The sequence below is a fragment of the Ovis canadensis genome, chromosome 4 (genome assembly GCF_042477335.2).
Source record: "Ovis canadensis isolate MfBH-ARS-UI-01 breed Bighorn chromosome 4, ARS-UI_OviCan_v2, whole genome shotgun sequence".
In the NCBI taxonomy this organism is placed as follows: Eukaryota; Metazoa; Chordata; class Mammalia; order Artiodactyla; family Bovidae; genus Ovis; species Ovis canadensis.
This window is the reverse complement of record NC_091248.1, coordinates 127,842,815-127,863,001: the sequence shown is the minus strand read 5'-3', so window position 1 is coordinate 127,863,001 and position 20,187 is coordinate 127,842,815. Positions and strand designations below refer to the sequence as shown.

The following is a 20,187-nucleotide window of genomic DNA, read 5'->3' as shown; positions in this document are numbered from 1 at the left end:
GTAAGCGTCTTTTAATTTCATGGCTGCAATCACTGTCTGCAGTGATTTTGGAGGCCAAAAAAATAAAGTCTGACACTGTTTCTACTGTTTCCCCATCTATTTCCCATGAAGTGATGGGACCAGATGTCACGATCTTCGTTTTCTGAATGTTGAGCTTTAAGCCAACTTTTTCACTCTCCTCTTTCACTTTCATCAAGAGGCTTTTTAGCTCCTTTTCACTTTCTGCCATAAGGGTGGTGTCATCTGCATATCTGAGGTTATTGATATTTCTCCCAGCAATCTTGATTCCAGCTTGTGTTTCTTCCAGTCCAGCATTTCTCATGATGTACTCTGCATACAAGTTAAATAAGCAGGGTGACAATATACAGCCTTGACGTACTCCTTTTCCTATTTGGAACCAGTGTGTTTTTCCATGTCCAGTTCTAACTGTTGCTTCCTGACCTGCATACAGATTTCTCAAGAGGCAGGTTAGGTAGTCTGGTCTTCCCATCTCTTTCAGAATTTTCCACAGTTTATTGTGATCCACACAGTCAAAGGCTTTGGCATAGTCAATAAAGCAGAAATAGATGTTTTTCTGGAACTCTCTTGCTTTTTCCATGATCCAGCAAATGCTGGCAATTTGATCTCTGGTTCCTCTGCCTTTTCTAAAACCAGCTTGAACATCAAGGAGTTCACGGTTCACGTATTGCTGAACTCTGGCTTGGAGAATTTTGAGCATTACTATACTAGCATGTGAGATGAGTGCAATTGTGCGGTAGTTTGAGCATTCTTTAGCATTGCCTTTCTTTGGGATTGGAATGAAAACTGACCTTTTCCAGTCCTGTGGCCACTGCTGAGTTTTCCAAACTTGCTAGAATATTGAGTGCAGCACTTTCACAGCATCATCTTTCAGGATTTGAAACAGCTCAACTGGAATTCCATCACCTCCACTAGCTTTGTTCATAGTGATGCTTTCTAAGGCCCACTTGACTTCACATTCCAAGATGTCTGGCTCTAGATTAGTGATCACATCATCATGATTATCTGGGTCTTGAAGATCTTTTTTGTACAGTTCTTCCATGTATTCTTGCCACCTCTTCTTAATATCTTCTGCTTCTGTTAGGTCTATAACATTTCTGTCCTTTATCGAGCCCATCTTTACATGAAATGTTCCCTTGGTATCTCAAATTTTCTTGAAGAGATCTCTAGTCTTTCCCATTCTGTTCTTTTCCTCTATTTCTTTGCATTGATTGCTGAAGAAGGCTTTCTTATCTCCTCTTGCTATTCTTTGAAACTCTGCATTCAGATGGGAATATCTTTCCTTTTCTCCTTTGCTTTTCACCTCTCTTCTTTTCACAGCTATTTGTAAGGCTTTCCCAGACAGCCATTTTGATTTTCTGCATTTCTTTTCCATGGGGATGGTCTTGATCCCTGTCTCCTGTACAATGTCACGAACCTCTTTCCATAGTTCATCAGGTACTCTGTCTATCAGATCTAGTCCCTTAAGTCTATTTCTCACTTCCACTGTATAATCATAAGGGATTTGATTAGGTCATACCTGAATGGTCTAGCAGTTTTCCCTACTTTCTTCAATTTAAGTCTGAATTTGGCAATAAGGAGTTCATGACCTGAGCCACAGTCAGCTCCTGGTCTTGTTTTTGTTGACTGTATAGAGCTTTTCCATCTTTGGCTGCAAAGAATATAATTGATCTGATTTCGGTGTTGATGTCCATGTGTAGAGTCTTCTCTTGTGTTGTTGGAAGAGTGTGTTTGCTATGACCAGTGCATTTTCTTGGCAAAGCTGTATTAGTCTTTGCCCTGCTTCATTCCACATTCCAAGGCCAAATTTGGCTGTTACTCCAGGTGTTTCTTGACTTCCTATTTCTGCATTCCAGTCCCCTATAATCAAAAGGACATCTTTTTGGGGTGTTAGTTCTAAAAGATCTTGTAGGTCTTCATAAAACCATTCAACTTCAGTTTCTTCAGCATTACTGGTTGGGGCATAGACTTGGATAACTGTGATATTGAATGGTTTGCCTTGGAGACGAACAGAGATCATTCTGTCGTTTTTGAGATTGCATCCAAGTACTGCATTTCAGACTCTTTTGTTGACCATGATGGCTACTCCATTTCTTCTGAGGGATTCCTGCCCGCAATAGTAGATGTAATGGTCATCTGAGTTAAATTCACCCATTCCAGTCCATTTTAGTTCGCTGATTCCTAGAATGTCAACGTTCACCCTTGCCATCTCTTGTTTGACCACTTCCAATTTGCCTTAATTCATGGACCTGACATTCCAGGTTCCTATGTAATACTGCTCTTTACAGCATCGGACCTTGCTTCTATCACCAGTGACATCCACGGCTGGGTATTGTTTTTGCTTTGGCTCCATCCCTTCATTCTTTCTGGAGTTATTTCTCCGCTGATTTCCAGTAGCATATTGGGCACCTAATGACCTGGGTAGTTCCACTTTTGGTATCCTACCATTTTGCCTTTTCCTACTGTTCATGGGGTTCTCAAGGCAAGAATACTGGAGTGACTTGTTATTCCCTTCTCCAGTGGACCACGTTCTGTCAGGCCTCTCCACCATGACCCGCCTGTCTTGGGTTGCCCCTCAGGCATGGCTTGGTTTCATTGAGTTAGACAAGGCAGTGGTCCCAGTGTGATTAGATGGTAAGTGTTGCAAGAGGGCATCAGAGGGCAGACATACTTAGAACTAGTCCCTTTCGATTGTAACAGGAAATTCTCAGTCCCAACCTACAAAGCTATGATGTTTTCAGTAGTCATGTATGGATGTGAGAGTTGGACTATAAAGAAAGCTGAGCACTGAAAAATTAATGCTTTTGAACTGTGGTGTTGGAGCAGACTCTTGAAAGTCCCTTTCCCAGGAGCCAGCACGGGAGATCCCACCCATGACAAGGTCATGCGCGAGAGCCTGACAGGGCAAGGCGGATCAGGTTTCAAGGGGTCCCCTGGATCTGCCCGAGCATGTATCCCAAAACCAAGATCTGTCTGTTTACTGTGTGCTATACTACACTCCTCTGACATTAATGGGGGGCTATCCCTGACCACCTTTCTCTGAGGACAACAACTTAGAGCTTTAGTTAACAATTCTCCTGGGCATAATAGAGTGTTCCAATCCAAACCCCTTTGATGACTTTCTAGCTTGCCTGACAGGTTTGTTCAGACTCCTGCAGCTATGCATATAATTGTTTATGGCCTCCCAACCATGAGAGGCACGGGAAGCCTATGATATTCTAAAAATTTAGAGCCTTTCAGGGATTTAAGAAGTTATTAAAATAGCACTGGTGGAGGGTTTCATTGTTGAGCCAATATTTGCTGCTAAGTTTCCGTATCCCTTACCCATTATGTCTTTAAGAATATACATTAATTAGTATAGTTGGTATGTGGGAAAGGCAAGTTGTAGCCTTTGATTTAACCACATCAGAAATTCTTTCCATGCTATAGCCCACTACACCCTTACCCTATAGAAATGCAACCTTATCTAGTGCTATCAGAGGGTGGTGCCTGATTTTAGAAAAATCACCTTTGGAGAAAATGAGTTTTCTGGTTGACTAATCATTATTAGAAAGGGTCATAAGATGTTAGCAGGCCCTCTGGCCAAAAGATGATGGAAATCACCCAAGATCTTTGTATATCGGAAGGAATGCAGGGAGAACGCCTGGTCCCAATAAAGGTCAGACTGCTGACCCTGCATGACTATGCATCTTCCATTATTTTCAATGTACAGCTAAAGGTATATAAGCTTCCCTGGAAAATAAAGTTTTGGGCCTTGCTCACCAAAGCTTGTCTCCACGTGTCGTTCTTTCTCCTTCTTTTCAGGCTGACTCCCTGGAGCGCAGGAGTTCACTGAGGGGTTCACTTCTCTGCCCGGGCTTCTAAGATCCACGAAAGAGGGAGCCCAAGGCGGGGCACCCTCTGCTATTCAACCAGGCCCCCTGTGGCCTACGTGAACAGTGCAAGTCCCTTGTCTGGGGCTTTATTGACTTTCTGCGTAAACCAAGGAATATCAGCCTCTTTCCTCTATTTTCTTAACTGTTATATTCCTTCTTTATCTCTTTCTATACCTCTATATAAATCTTTTTCCAGTTGCCAATGCCATCCCTCTGAAGATACCCTGGATCCAACCGACGCTGGACCCCTGTAAGTGGCGCCTGGAACAGGCTATCCTAAGGTAGGTCTCCCCCAACACCCTGGTTCAAATTTCATTGGCTGCAGGGGTGGGTGAATTTGGCCCTCTCGGATCCCCTTTCTCTGGTCTGGTTTTTGAAGCCCTAGCACTAGGTGGAGGATCCCCATGGCCCTTGGGCTCTGGTCTCACTTTGAAATAAGGGACATCAATTTCAAGGTAGACCCTGTCACTGTCTGAGAAGGCCGTGAGAATGGGGATGCCTTACCTATCCGAACTTTCTTCTCATTTTTCATTCACCCTGGTTTGCCTTCCTTCCCTTTCGATTGTAACAGGAAATTCTCAGTCCCAACCTACAAAGCTATGGTGTTTTCAGTAGTCATGTATGGATGTGAGAGTTGGACTATAAAGAAAGCTGAGCACTGAAAACTTGATGTTTTTGAACTGTGGTGTTGGAGCAGACTCTTGAAAGTCCCTTGGACTGCAAGGAGATCCAACCAGTCCATCCTAAAGGAAATCAGTCCTGAATATGCATTAGAAGGACTGATGGTGAAGCTGAAACCCCATTACTTTGGCCACCTGATTCGAAGAACTGATTCACTGGAGAAGACCCTGATGCTGGGAAAGATTGAAAGTGGGAGGAGAAGGGGATGACAGAGGATGAGATGGTTGGATGGCATCACTGACTCAGGGGACATGAGTTTGAGTAAATTCCAGGAGTTGGTGACGGACAGGGAGGCCTGGTGTGCTACAGTCCATGGGGTCACAGAGAGTCAGACATGACTGAGCGACTGAACTGAGCTAAACTGAACTGAATCTACAAAATCTACCCCTTTAGGCTGCCTTCTCCAACATCTAAAAACCTTGGGTTTTCAAGCAGAAACAAGGCCAAAGTGACTCATTTATCTCACACTATATGACCATAATATTGACTGGAAAATAAGTCCTAGTGGCCAGAAAAAGGAACTCTCAATAACGGTACTTTATGGGACCTTGGTAACTTCTGCCGCCACAATGCAAGTGGTCACAGATCCCTTTTGTTCAGGCTTTCTTCGCTTTCTGCCATTGGCCCTCTCTCTGTACTTCCTGTTCTACTTCTCAGATACTTGTAGCCCATTCTGGGCCACATCCCCCTAATACTATATTTCCTGATCCCTGTTGGGATTTCTGCTCCTCTTCTATTGACCCTTCTGACCACAGTGCATCTCCTATCCCCTCTAATCCTATCGTAGCAGACCCAGTTCCACACTCCCCCTCTCCTCTTGCCTTCTGAACCTTCCCCATGCCAGTTTCCAAAAAGGGCTCTGGGACTTCAGCTCCACCTCCACCTCCTATGACCAGAGTCTCAAGTCCCCATCCCGACCTCCCTAAAACCCCTCCTCAATCCTGGCTGCATGGCCTTAAAGAAACAAGACTCTGAATCCCTTCCCACTCCCTTTCTTCCCTTGCAAGATGTGGCTGGTACAGAAGGCATTGTTCGGGTACACCTCCCATTCTCCCTCTCCGATTTATCTCAAATTGAAAAATGTCTTGGCTCTTTTTCCTCTGACTCTGACACTTATTTAAAAGAATTTAAATACCTCACCCAGTCTTATGACTTGACCTGGCATGATATTTATGTTTTACTCTCCTCTATCCTCCTCCCATAAGAAAAAGAACGAGTCTGGCAAGCTTCCCAAGCTCATGCCCATGAAATGCATCAAACCGATGATGCTAATCCTGTAGGCTCAGCTGCCAATTCCCAGGGATGACCCTAATTGGGACTACCAGGCAAGGCGTCTGGAGTGAACAGCCCATAATCATATGGTGACTTGCCTTATTGCAGGCCTCCAATAAGCAGGACATAAAGCTGTTAACTTTGATAAATTCAGAGAAATAACTCAAAGACCAGGTGAAAATCCAGCATAATTTCTAGCTAGATTAACAGAAGCTCTACAAAAATATACAAAATTAGATCCAACTTCAACAGAAAGTATTATTGTCCTTAATAGCCATTGATGGCATCACCAACTCGATGGACATGAATCTGAGCAAACTCTGAGATTGGGTGATGGACAGGGAGGCCTGGCATGCTGCAGTCCGTGGGGTCACAGAGTTGGACACGACTGAGTAACAAAACTGACTGACTGAACTGACCTATTTTATTTCCCAATCATACCCAGACATTCAAAAAGAGCTTAAAAAAGGCAGAGGAAGGCCCTTGAACCTCTCAACGAGATCTTTTAAATTTGGCTTTTAAAATTTTCAATAACTGGGAAGCACAGGCAAAACTAGAAAAGGCTCAAAGACATCAGGCTAAATATCATTTCTCAGCCACTGCCCTACATGGCTCCAAACCTCAATCCTCTGACAGAGAAAAGAAATCATCTAGGCCCTGTTACAAGTGTGGTAAAGAAGGGCACTGGGCCTGCTCATGCCCAAAGCCCTGGCCCCCTCTGGGTCCAAGTCCTAATTATGGCATAAAGGGACATTGGAAGGTAGACTGCCCTCATCTGCCTCTAGGGATCCAGACATTGCCTCCCGGTCCAAAGGAGGAGTCCTTGGACCCAGCTCTGCCCAGACTCCTTGGACTCACCACTGAAAACCAAAGGTGCCCAGGGCCCCAGGCCCCAACTCTCATCACCTCTATGGAGCCCAAGGTGACTCTCACAGTGGCAGGTAAGCCGATCTCTTTTCTTATCAACAAGGGGCCACTTCTCTGCCATGCCTGCTTATTCTGGAAAAACTGAAGTCTCTCAGATCTCTGTTGTGGGTGTTGATAGTTTAGTGCCTACAGCACAGATTACCAAACCTCTGCCTTGCACACTTCAAAATACACCATTCTCTCATTTTTTCCTCATACTCCCCAAATGCCCCACTCTAATCCTTGGAAGGGATCTACTCTCCAAATTCAAGGCTTTCCTCACTATTCCAAATCTTTCTCCCTGACCTGGCCTGGCTACTGCTCCTCAAACCTACTATTTCCTCACCTCCCCCATTACCCTCCTTCTCCATAAACCCTACAGACTGGGATACTGATAACCCCTCCATCGCCTCCCACCATACTCCCGTTTATATTCGTCTAAAATATCCAACAAAGTTTCCCAATCAATCTCAATACCCTGTTTCCCAAATACATCAACAGGGATTAAGCCCATCATCTCTAAGCTGCTGCGTCAGAGTCTCTTGTTCCCTACTCATTCTCCTTACAACATGCCTATCCTGCTAAAAAGCCAAATGGCTCCTACTGCCTGGTTCAAGACTTGAGACTTATTAGTGCTGCTGTTGTCCCCATTGACCCAGTAGTCCCAAATCCCTATACTCTTCTTTCCCTTATTTCTCCTTCTATCAACTATTTCACCATCCTGGACCTCAAGGATGCACTTTTCACCATCCCTTTACACCCAGACTCTCAAGATCTTTTCGCTTTTACCTGGACAGATCCAGACAGTCATCGCTCCCAACAATTAACTTGGACTGTCCTTCCCCAAGGATTTCATGATAGTCTTCATTTCTTTGGCCAAGCTTAGCCTCAGACTTAACCTCCTTCAATCTTGCTCCAAGCTCTATCCTCCAATACGAAATGATCTTCTCCTTTGTAGCCCCTCACTCATACACTTTCAGTGACATACGACTCCTCAACTTCCTAGCTGATTGGGGCTATCAAGTATCTCCTCCGCTTTCCCTTCCTGAGGTCACCTATCTTGGAGTTCTCCTGACACCAACAAAGAGACATATAACTACTGATAGAAAGCCCATTATATCTGCCCTAATCACTCCCTACATCAAAACTGGAAATTCTGTCCTCTTGGGGCTTGGCTGTGTATCTACACCTCTGGATCCCCAATTTTGCCCTCCTAGCACAATCCCTATATGAAACTACCCAGGGGGATCTTTCGGAGCGTCTTGATCCTAGATCAAACATCTGTTCAGCCTTTAATGCTCTAAAACGAGCTATTCTCTCAGCCCCAGCTTTAACACTGCCTGATCTTTCTCACCCTTTTATACTCTACACTACTGAGAGACATACAATTGCCCTAGGAGTCTTAGGATAGATGCAGGGCCCCTCCTTTGCCCCCACTGCTTACCTGTCAAAACAACTGGATACCACCATACAGGGATGGCCAGCCTGCCTACGTGCTCTGGCCACAGCTACACTTCTTACTCAAGAAAGCAAAAACTTACTTTTGGGACACCCACTGCTCACAACATGACCTTAAGGACTTAACTCTCACACAAGACCATGGCTGTTCTATCACCTTCTCGTATCCAACTAATTCATGTCACCCTCCTAGAATCTTCCAAGTTCTCTTTTGAATGAATGCTGTCCTACTCTCAACCCCACCACCCTCATCCCTAATTTTTCTGAGCCTCCAATTCATATTTGCAATGAGATATTAGAAGATTTGATACCTCATTTCTCCCATATCTCTTAAGCCCCTTTCAATAACCCTGATCTTACTTGATATATCTCTATTCCTCCTAACAACCAAACCTTCCCTTATCACACTAATCTACAACCAACCCAAACAAGCAATTCAATTCATTCTCTTATCGATAAGCTTAGGAAGAGCAGCAGGGATTGGAACAGGGACTGCAGGGCTCACGACCTCTTTAAACTACTATCACAGCCTCTCTAAGGATCTTACTGAGAGCCTGGAAGTAGCTACTGGCCTTATCACTCTCCAGGGCCTTTTAGATTCCCTGACAGCTGTGGTTCTTCAAACCAGAAGAGGATTAGACCTTCTCACAGCAGAAAAAGGAGGCCTTTGTCTTTTTCTAGACGAAGCCTGCTGCTTCTACGACAATAAATAGGGTGTTGCAAAACAGGCAGCAAGCAATCTGACAAATAGGGCCTCAAGAATACATCAACATCTTAGTAAATCATGGGAAAACTGGTTAAGCAATTGGGATTGGATGCCACGGGTCCTGCCTTTACTGGGCGCCTTTCTCATATTAACCCTTATTCTGACTTTCAGCCCCTGTCTAATGTGTCTTTTTTCAAAATGTGTCTTTTTCTCCAGGACTGCCTATGAGCCTTCACCAGCCAGACTATTCATGAGCTACTTTTAACTCGCTCCAATTATCACACGCTTTGAGCCCACCCTGACTTCCCTTAACCCACATTCCAGCATATTCTTATCTTACTCCATGACAACACCCCAAACTGTTACAGGAAGGGGGACCCCTTCCAGGGCCTGAAACTGGGCTCTTGTCTAACACTCAGAAATGAATTGTCTGAGGAGACACATGTGCTGACAAAGCAAGAGATTTTATTGGGAAAGGGCCCCTGGGAGGAGAGCAGTAGGGTAAGGGAACCCAGGAGAACAGCTCTGCCACGTGGCTTGCAGTCTTGGGTTTTATGGTGATGGGATTAGTTTCCTGGTCGTCTTTAGCCAATCATTCAGACTCAGAGTTCTTCCTGGTGATGCACGCCTTGTTCAGCTAAGATGGATGCCAGCGAGAAAGATTCTGGGAGGAGGTTGGAAATGTGGTGTCTCCTTTTGACCTTTCCTGAAGTCTTCCAGTTGGTGGAGGCTTATTGGTTCTGTGTTCCTTACCAGGACCTCCTGTTGTAAAGCAACTCATGCAAATGGTGCCTGGCCAGGGTGGGTGGTTTCAATCAGTGTGTTTCCCCTAACAAAACCAGTGCAAAGCAGATACAGAAGACTGACCTTCAGCCCGTACCCTATATCAAAAAGGCTGGAATGTTAGGGCTCACAAGGGACTCATAGCATATGGTTAAAATATGGCTCATTGTGGTGCCCTGACAAACAAGAGATGAAGTCATGTGGCCACATTGCCCGGGTGGGTGACCTGTTTTCCCTGAAGGCAGTATCCTGTTTCTCCCTGCTGGTGCCCGTTTGTCAAGACTATGTGATCACTCAACTGTGAGACCCCTTCAACTGCGTGACCACAAGATCCCAGCTGCGGGCTAAAGATAAACTAAGGCCCCCTCCCTTCGGGGCACAATTACCCATCAATAAGATATAAGAAGGGTTGACTGTAAAGGGAGGGCACTGGTTTTTCTCTAAAGCCAGTTTCTTTCCTTCTTTCTTCCTATAATGAATCTTTTTCTGCTTGAATGCCTGGCTTACTCTCTTTTTCTCCACGGTCACCTTACCCAACACTTCAAAGCTGAACAGAGTAATGGAATCAACACTAGCCCCTGAATCAACCAGCCCTGAAGCCCACCCCATCTCTGATTTCTGATTATGTCAGCCAATAAATTCCCTTATTACTTAAGCCATTAGAGTTTGGGGTCTCTTTTACCTGCATTTGAAAACATTTGAACTAATAAAGAGTTCTTCATATCGCTTTAAAAGAAATCCTGAAATTTATCAGAACACCCGTGTTTTCATGCTTCCTGCCAAAAAAGTGAATTGAGAATAAATAAATGGATTTCTCTTTTATCAGGTGACAGGGAGGACCTCTGCCTATATCTAAAGCTCCCACTTCAAGAAATGGAAGTTCACTGCATCCCAAGAATGTGGAAAAGCCCTGGATTGAATTATTCTGAAAATGACAAAAGGAGGGGCAAAGGAAAAGGGATGGCCCCCAGGTGGGTTTTTCTGTGCTTCCTTCACCTTTTGAGAGAGAATCAGTGCTCATATTTGAACACTTTCCAAGAGATGACATTGGGAAACATCCATGTGTGAGTCAAAGTGGAACACGACCCTGTCTTCTCCTCTACTGCAAAATATTCCTGGGTTCGCCCTTCAGCTTTACACCCCTAGAAAGTCAACAAAGGTGGAATGCAGTCTGGCTCACTGAGAAATGCTGCTCCTGGGGCAAGAGATGCTTTCTCATCATGGGGAGGCCTGGGAACCGACCATCTGCATCCCTGAAGGGAGGCCATCCTCCAGCAGTCCTGCTCCTGAATACTTTCTTAAGTGAGTTTCTCTGGTCCAGTGCCTTCCCTGGAGGAAGGAGAAAAACCACCCAGCCCAGAAGGCTTCAAGGTCTACGCCACCAGATCTGAAGTCTCCACCTTCCTCTGCTCAGCCCAATCTCCTCTGAGGGCCCAGGCAGTGGGGGGAACCAGGGTCCCTGGGGGGCCAAGACAGAAAGATGTCAATTCATCAGTGTCAATTCACCCCCTTGGTGTCCGCATTCCTGTCCTGTCCTCTCCATCCCCACAGCTCCCTTTATGGATCAGGCCCCGATGGATGGTTGAGATGGAATTCGTTTTTTCTGAATGTGATGCCATGTTCCCAGGCTCACACTTGTTTAGTCCAACTGCCATATTGCTGCAGCGTGATCTTCCTGAAATTCCTAACCTGCTTAAAAACCTTGGGGAAAAAGCCCTTGAACTCCCCCAAGGCCGCCCCCCCACCCCAGACTGGTCCTTTCCTGCCTCCTCAAGTGATTCTTAATCTCTCGCCTGATCCAGCATTACCAGTTGGGGCACAGACTTGGATTACTGATTACTGTGATACTGAATGTCTTGCCAGCTCCCTCTGTCTGAAGTCAGTCCTAGAGGGAGGGGCCAGCCCCACCCTGGCCAGTACACCTCTGCCTCCAAGCCTGCACTCTCCTTCTGGTTGACATCTCACCATGGACAAATTTCTCTCACACCCATTTTTGCTTTATTTTGTTCATTGGCCGCACTGGGTTTTCATTCCTGCCTGGGCTTTCTCTAGTCATGACCAGCGAGGTCTACTCTTGCTTCCCTGTGTGGAGGCTCACTTCCCACTCACCCTCATTTTTATATGTCTTTCTCCCTCTACTGCACAGGTGCCTTTGGCCTTACTTCTCTCATATCCCTGGTGCCCAGCAGAGACCCCAACCCTTGGCACTCAGCTACGTGTGGGTGGAACGGAACTGGATGAAGTCAAGGAAGGGAGAGACTAGCTTGGGTCAGACAGTTTGGGAAGACCACACTGAGGAGGAGTCCTTGGTCTGAGAACTCTGAGTTGCTCGGTGTTTCAAGGGCTTGAGGAGATCACACATAACACTGCTTGCGTGAGATTGGAATCAGTTGTGGGATAGCAATGTCAAGATCAACTGCATCTTTGTCACCAGTGGAGACATTGTCAATGAGTTTGGCCTCACAGAGAGTTCATCATTTACAAGCTGCCTGTGTGACTGTGGGTCTCCCCTACAGGGTGTGAAGGGATGAGCAGCTATCCCATAGAAGAAGTTGGGAAGGGGTCACCCAGCCCCTTCCTCATCTGATTTCCTCTTTCCACTAACTTGGTGACCACCACTCAGACTTCACTCCAGTGTCTGCGTACTACTCTTTTCTACCACTGAATTGTGCAATGCCACCATTTCCAAAAATTTCTACAGGTGTCACACACCATTATGCTGACCTTGGGGTTCAAAATGTTGCACTACATCCCAGCTCAACCCATGATGGAAAACCCCCTCTAAGACAGGAGTGGGCAAACCAGAGCCTGCAGAGCAAATCCAGGCTAGTTCTGTGAGCTGAGGAGCGTTTTTACATTTTTGAATCATAGAAGAAGCAAGAGAACTCCAGAAAAACATCTACTTCTGCTTCATTAACTACATTAAAGCCTTTGACTGTGTGGATCACAACAAACTGTGGAACATTCTTAAACAGATAGCAATACCAGACCACCTTACCTGCCTCCTGAGAAACTTGTATGCAGGTCAAGAAGGAACATTCAGAACTGGACAGGGAACAATGGACTGGTTTCAAATTGGGAAAGGAGTACATCAAAGCTGTATATTGTCACCATACTTATTTAACGTATATGTGGAGTACATCATGTAAAATGCCAGGCTGGATGAAGCACAAACTGGAATCAAGATTTCTGGGAGAAATATCAATAACCTCAGATATGCAGATGACACCACCCTTAAGGCAGAAAGTGAAGAGGAACTAAAGAGCCTTCTGGTGAAAGAGGAGAGTGAAAAATCTGGCTTAAAACTCAACATTCAAAAAACAAAAATCATGGCATCTGGTCCCATCACTTCATGGCAAAAAGATAGGGAAACAATGACAACAATGACAGGCTTTCTTTTCTTGGGCTCCAAAATCACTGTAGATGGTGACTCTAGCCATGAAATTAAAAGACACTTGCTCCTTGGAAGAAAAGTTATGACAATCCTAGACAGTGTATTAAAAAGCAGAGATGTTACTTTGTTGACAAAAGTCAAAGCTATAGTTTTTCCAGTAGTCATGTGATGATGTGAGAGTTGGAGTATAAACAAGGGTGAGCACCAAAGAATTGATGTTTTTAAACTGTGGTTTTGGAGAAGACTCTTGAGAGTCCCTTGGACTGCAAGGAGATCAAGCCAGTCAATCCTAAAGGAAAGCAGTCCTGAATATTCTTTGGAAGGACTGATGCTGAGGCTGAAGCTCCAATACTTTGACCACCTAAGAGCTGACTCATTAGAAGAGACTGAAAAAATCTTTCAAAAAAAATCTTTGCTGGGAAAGATTGAAGGCAGGAAGATTCAGGGATGTCAGAGAATGAGATGGTTTGTTGGCATCACCAACTCAATGGACATGAGTTTGAGAAAGCTCCTGGAGATAGTGAATGACAGGGAAACCTGGTGTGCTGCAGTCCATGGGGTTGCAAATTGCCAGACAGGACTGAGAGACTGAACAACAATGGGTCAAAAAATCAAAAGAAGAATAATGTTCATCATCACATATGTAAAGTCCATGCAATTCAAATTTCATAAACTTGTAGGGAATGCAATTTTGAAGGTCACTTTCTTCTTGTCCAGAGTGGCTTTTGTGCTACAAAGATGGTTGAATGTTGAAGGAGACCAGATGGCTGGCTAAGCCTGAATTCCTACACTCACCATCTGGCACTTTTCTAGCCCTGCTCTAAGGATTTCTGGTTCTTTAGTTACCCAGTGGCTAACTATACGAAGATCTTCCTCCCCACCCCATCTCCAGGGCCTTCCTCCTTTCTCCCCCAGCCTCTTCACACCACAGAGATGTCCCAGAACACCCTAGTTTTGCTCTCTTGTGCAGTGTCTTATTATTACTTTTTTTTTACAACCTACAAGGAAGTCAGAGTATGTTTCTGAATAAAATAAGGAATTCCAAGTATAAAAAGGAGGTCCCTGGTCAGACGCTCACTCACACAGCATGTCAGTCCACTCACTTTCCTCTCCGCAAGCTCCCCAATATTTCTTGATGCCATGCAGGAAGTTTATTATTTGTCTTCACCATTAAAAAAAAAAGATTTTGCTCTTGAATTTAATTATTTGCTTTAATTTTTGGCTAGACCACATATGGGATATTAGTTTCTCAGCCAGGGATTGAACCTGCACCCTTTGCATTGAAATCACAGTCTTAACCACTGGATTGCCAGGGAAGTTTACACCTTCACCATTTTTAACACAACAGAAAGGGGAAATTTTTTTCCCTTTGCATTTTATTTATCTAAAAAGAACTGAAGAAAAGGGATGGTGTGTCTGATGCAAGAAAGTGAAATTGAAAATGAAATTATGTAAAAAGCAAATAAAGTTTCTGATCAACACAGATAGATATGCTGACTCTGAAAAAATGGAAGCTGACTGCAGCTGTCATCTGAAAATGACAGTATAGTTACAAGCTAAGTTACAATGGCAAGAAAAATAAAAAGGCATAGGACAAGAACAAATATTTTGGCATGAGAAATGATCCAGGCTTTGAGTCGGAGGAGAGCATTGAAGGCTCAGTTTCTCTCGGCCTCTTTCAGCTCTTGCTTTTGCTTTGCAACCTGCAGCCGTACCTTGTCCAGGTAGCACCTCTGACCTTCTCCACGGGTGCCACTTCCCATATGCCAGAGCATCTGTGCATCAAAGAAGAGCTCGTTGGTGAGGAAGGCGCCCTAGTGCTCCCGCTCCAGCCCCTCTATCACAGCCATCAGCTGGGCCAGCTGCTCTCTCTGCTTGTCCTTGGAGGCCCTGTTGTTGAAGGCACAGTACCTCCACCCGCACTTCCGGACAAGGCTCCTCAGCCTGAGGTTGTCTGTGTTTGCCCCCGGACTCATCCAAGGATCCGCCCGTCAAGTCCTCCTGGTGGGTGAAGACGGTGACCATGTATCTCTCAGCTCCTGCCCCAAATGCCTCCTTCACCCTGGTCACGGCCACCACGTCCTGCTCGGTGAAGCGCCCCAGCTGGGTCAGCAGCAGCAGCACGTGGGGCCCTGGCGCCGACAGCAAGTAACAGGCTCCGATATTCTCATACACCTCTTGATCCTGGGCCTCAGCCTCAAAGATGGGGGGCGTGTCCACCACCAGGTTGGTCCTCCCATTCCACATGCCTGTTGCCCTCTGACACTTCCTGGTCACCGACTGGGCCCTCAGCTTGGACTCAAACATGGGCTGGCAGAGGATGCTCTTCCCGGTCGCACTATTCCCGCTGCCTGTTTTGCTTACCAGGATGATCCTCAAGGAGGAGGAAGGTTCAAAGCCCTGATGTTCTATACCACCTGTTAAAAAAAAAAAAAAAAAAGGATTTTCCCGGTTTTACTAAGTTTGTGATTCTTTTTTGAAGCTTTTATTTTATCTTGGAGTATAGTTGATGATGGGCCTCCCAGGTGGTGCTAGTAGGAAAGAACCCGCCTGCCAATGCAGGAGACATGGAACACAGGTTTGATCCCTGGGTTGGGAAGGTTCCCTGGAGGAGGACATGGCAAGCCGCTGCAGTGTTCTTGCCGGGGAAAGCCCATGGACAGAGGAGCTTGGTGGGCTGCTGTCCACGGGGTTGCAAAGAGTTGGACATGACATAGTGACTAAACAACAACAAACAACAACAAGAGTTGGCAAGGGTGATGCTGTGCCAAGAGCTAAAATTTTCAAGAGATGAAGAGTGAGAATCCAAGGACTTCTGGAGTTCTTATGAGCCCATCTGAATTAGGTTCATTCTAGGCGCCTAAGATCTGTTATTTTGTTCCTTTTACTCTGTGTTGGTTTTTCCCTTACTTCAGTATTCTGAATTTTTTTTTTTTTTTCAAACATGATTACTAAATCTCTCTGGGGAACTTTTCCTCTTTTCAGCTGAGCACAGGCAGGGAAAGATATCATTTGCACAATTCGGTTCCAAATCCACTGACTTCTGACTTGAAGTTTTGTTTCCACGTTTCCCATACATCACCACAGGGGTCAGAGTGTCATGCTCAGGTGTGTAGGGTGTGATGACAGTAGGGAAGAGAAAGAACGCGATAGCTGCCTTTTTCTCCTGCAGTTTAAAGTAACTGGGTTTCTCTTCTGCCTCAGTGTTTGAGGTCAGGGAGTGGACGAGGGAAGACAGTAACTGTCTCCAGGTGTCCAGAGCTCTTGAGAATTTGGAGGGTTTCTTACCTTCAGCCATGGTTCCATATCTGCTCCTCTGCAGCCCTTCCATTTGCTTCAAGAATAAAAAGAGGGAAGGAATAAAAGCAAGTGTCCTTATAGGAGTTGGTAAGACCTGAGAACACCTTCAATTCAGACAGCCGAGAGCAATTACCCTTAGATGAGCCATTTTCATTGATAATTTTCTAACATATTTCATTTTTAAATATCCATATATAACTTTAAGCAAGCCAGGTGATGCTAAGTCATGTTAACACAGTGACCTGCTTTTCTTCTTTATTCTACAGGAAAGCCAGAAATGTTTGAATACACATCAGTTGATTATCTCCCTTCAAGCTGAAAAGGCGTGAAATAAAGAAAGCCTTCTTCTATGGATTAAGAAGCAAGACTTTTATTTATTATTATTATTGGAATCAAAGCAAGCTTGCTAGACTAGAGAATAAAAGTTGCCTTGATGTAAATGACAGTGGTTTGTTTGACCTACTGGGCATTTCCTGTCCCAGAGACTTTTTGTATCAGATGGACATCCCAGTGGCAAAGAGGAAAGTACAATGTAACTTCCAGTGGGAGTGTGGAATTGGGGTCCAGGGCTCCTTTGAGGATGGACATGAGAGAGAGAAGGGGAAGAGGCCCAAACGTGGTTACCACCTCCTTCCCTCTGAGCAGCTAGGGGAAGAGAAACTTGTGCCCTGACTGAGGGATAGCAGCAACATTTGGGACAAATCTAGCATAAAGTAATTTCCTGCTCTGTTTTTAATCAAATGTCTTTCCTTGTGGGTCTCCCAATAACAACTTTTAAAAAATCCCAGTACACATAACCAGAAATTGGCAAAAGCATGGAGATAAATTTTTATTCAGATGAGGTATACTATTGCATCATTCTTGGTGCTAGAAAAGGTAAGCATGCACTGGAAAAGGCAAGCATGTAATCTTCAATTATAATTAAGACGAACTCTGAGCCTATGGACTTCCCTCATAGCTCAATCAGTAAAGAATGGGATTGTAATGCAGGAGAACTGGGTTCAATTCCTGGGTTGGGAAGATCCCCCGGAGAAGGGAATGGTTACTCACTCCAGTATTCTTGCCTGGAGAATCCCATGGGCAGAGGCGCCTGGCAGGCTACAATCAATGAGGTCATAAGAGTCGGACACAACTCAGCAAATAAACCACCACCACTGAGCCTATATTTTATTTATTCAGTTTTAAATATCATGTAGTTATGAAACAAACATTTTAAGGAGACAAATAAATACACTGAGGTGATCGGAGCCATGAAATTAAAAGACTCTTACTCCTTGGAAGAAAAGTTATGACCAACCTAGATAGCATATTCAAAAGCAGAGACATTACTTTGCTGACTAAGGGCCATCTAGTCAAGGCTATGGTTTTTCCTGTGGTCATGTATGGATGTGAGAGTTGGATTGTGAAGAAGGCTGAGCACTGAAGAATTGATGCTTTTGAACTGTGGTGTTGGAGAGGACTCTTGAGAGTCCCTTGGCTACGAGGAGATCCAACCAGTCCATTCTAAAAGAGATCAGTCCTGGGTGTTCTTTGGAAGGAATGATGCTAAAGCTGAAACTCCAGTACTTTGGCCACAACATGCGAAGAGTTGATTCATTGGAAAAGACTCTGATGCTGGGAGCGATTGGGGGCAGGAGGAGAAGGGGACGACTGAGGATGAGATGGCTGGATGGCATCACAGACTTGATGGATGTGAGTCTGAGTGAACTCCGGGAGTTGGTGATGGACGGGGAGGCCTGGTGTGCTGCGATTCATGAGGCTGCAGAGTCAGACACGACTGAGTGACTGAACTAAACTGAGGCTCTCAGTAGATTATTTTCCTCTTCAAATAAAAGGCTGTTAGTGATAATTATCCTTCATACCTCGTCAGGTAGTTTTCATCACAAAATATTAACCAATAAACCTCTGTCATCCAGAACTGGTCCCTATTTGAGAACTTAAGGGGCCTCTGCCTTTTCCTCCAGATCTCTTCCACCAAAGAAAGTTGGGAGGCCATCGGGGCAGCCGTGGGGGCTGCCTGGAGTACCACACCCCTGTTTGGGATCACAGCTGCACCCTCTGTCAGCTCTGTAATCCTGGGAAGCTGTTTAATCTAAGTGTTAAATCTCTTCTGCACAAGTGAGATCAATACTATAGTACTGTCCTCATAGGCTATCAGAGAAATAAGAGGAGACCATCTCCTTTCCCTCCCTCCCTATTTCCCTCTTCCTCTCCTCTCTCTTAAACCTGCTGTCTAATAACCTCCATCCATGTTCCCTAACGCCTTCTCCCTGGTAAATCATGCTCCCTCTAATACACTATCTGATGCCCTCTATGTCCCCTTCTATGCCCTCTATGTTTATTCATTCTACTTTGGGAACAGACCTGCAGGTTAGTCAAAGAACTTAATATCTCACAGCAGGGCGGGGGTACAGATCCAGGTGAAGTGCCAGCCCCAGGCCTCTTGCTGCTTCACCCCAGCATTGTCACCTCTAGGCTTCTCTCTGTTCAGTCTTGAGTGAGCCCTTTCCCCTACTACCCAGAGCTCACACCTGGGGGCAAACATGCATTGTGAGATGTGTTCTTACCATAGGCATCTCCTTCATCTCTTGCCACCTTCTGTCTTCCCATAATTAACTGAAAGAGTCCCAGACACTATTTGCTCATTCATTCATTCATCAAATAGGTGTAACTGACTACAGTATGTCTGGCCAAGTCCAAAGAGCTGGTGACCCCACTCACAGTTCCTCTCCCCTGAGCATTGGAATTTAGGGAAGACATTGGAGGAGGCTTATCTGAGTTGGGATGATGCTGTGAGAACCCCTGGTGAGCTCGACTTTGTCTTCATAGAATCTCCAAATGTAAAGAGCAGAGGGGAAATGATAACATTCCATGCCAATGAGTAAGCTTTCAGTTCAGTTCAATCGCTCAGTCGTGTTGGACTCTTTGCAACCCCATGGGCTGCAGCAAGCCAGGCCTCCTTATTCATCACCAACTCCTGCAGCTTACTCCAACTCAAGTTCATCACATCAGTGATGCCATCCTTTGTCGTCCCCTTTTCCTCCTGTCTACAATCTTTCCCAGCATCAAGGTCTTTTCCAATGAGTCAGTCCTTCACATCAGGTGGCCAAAGGATTGGAGTTTCAGCTTCAGCATCAGTCCTTCCCATGAATATTCAGGTCTGATTTCCTTTAGGATAGACTGGTTGGATCTCCTTTCAGTCCAAGGGACTCTCAAGAGTCTTCTCCAACACCTCAATTCAAAAGCATTAATTTGGTGCTCAGCTTTCTTTATAGTCCAACTCTCACATCCATACATGAACTACTGGAAAAACCATAGCTTTCACTAGATGGACCTTTGTTGACAAAGTAATGTCTCCGCTTTGTTATGTGCTGTCTAGTTTGTTCATAGCTTTTCTTCCAAGGAGCAAGCATCCTTAATTTCATGGCTGCAGTCACTATCTGCTGTGATCTTTGCAGCCCATCATAATAAAGTCTCCCACTGCTTCCATTGTTTCCCCATTTATTTGCCATGAAGTGATGGGACTGGATGCCATGATCTTAGTTTTCTGAATGCTGAGCTTTAAGGCTACTTTTTCACTCTCCTCTTTCACTTTCATCAAGAGACTTTTCATTTCTTCTTTGATTTCTGCCGTAAATATGGTGTCATCTGTGTATCTGAGGTTATTGATATTTCTCCTGGCAATCTTGATTCCAGCTTGTGCTTCATCCAGCCTGGCATTTCTCATGATGTATTCTGCATATAAGTTAAAGAAGCAAGGTGACAATATACAGCCTTGATGTACTTCTTTCCCT

General features: G+C 45.0%; 1 protein-coding gene and 1 pseudogene across 1 annotated transcript in view; both read right to left on the bottom strand.

Annotated features, from left to right (window-relative positions):
* LOC138439615 (GTPase IMAP family member 7-like) overlaps positions 1 to 20,187 on the bottom strand; it is a 566,929-nt gene that overhangs the window by 339,741 nt on the left and 207,001 nt on the right. The window lies entirely within an intron of this gene.
* LOC138439782 (GTPase IMAP family member 5-like) lies at positions 14,772 to 16,424 on the bottom strand (annotated as a pseudogene).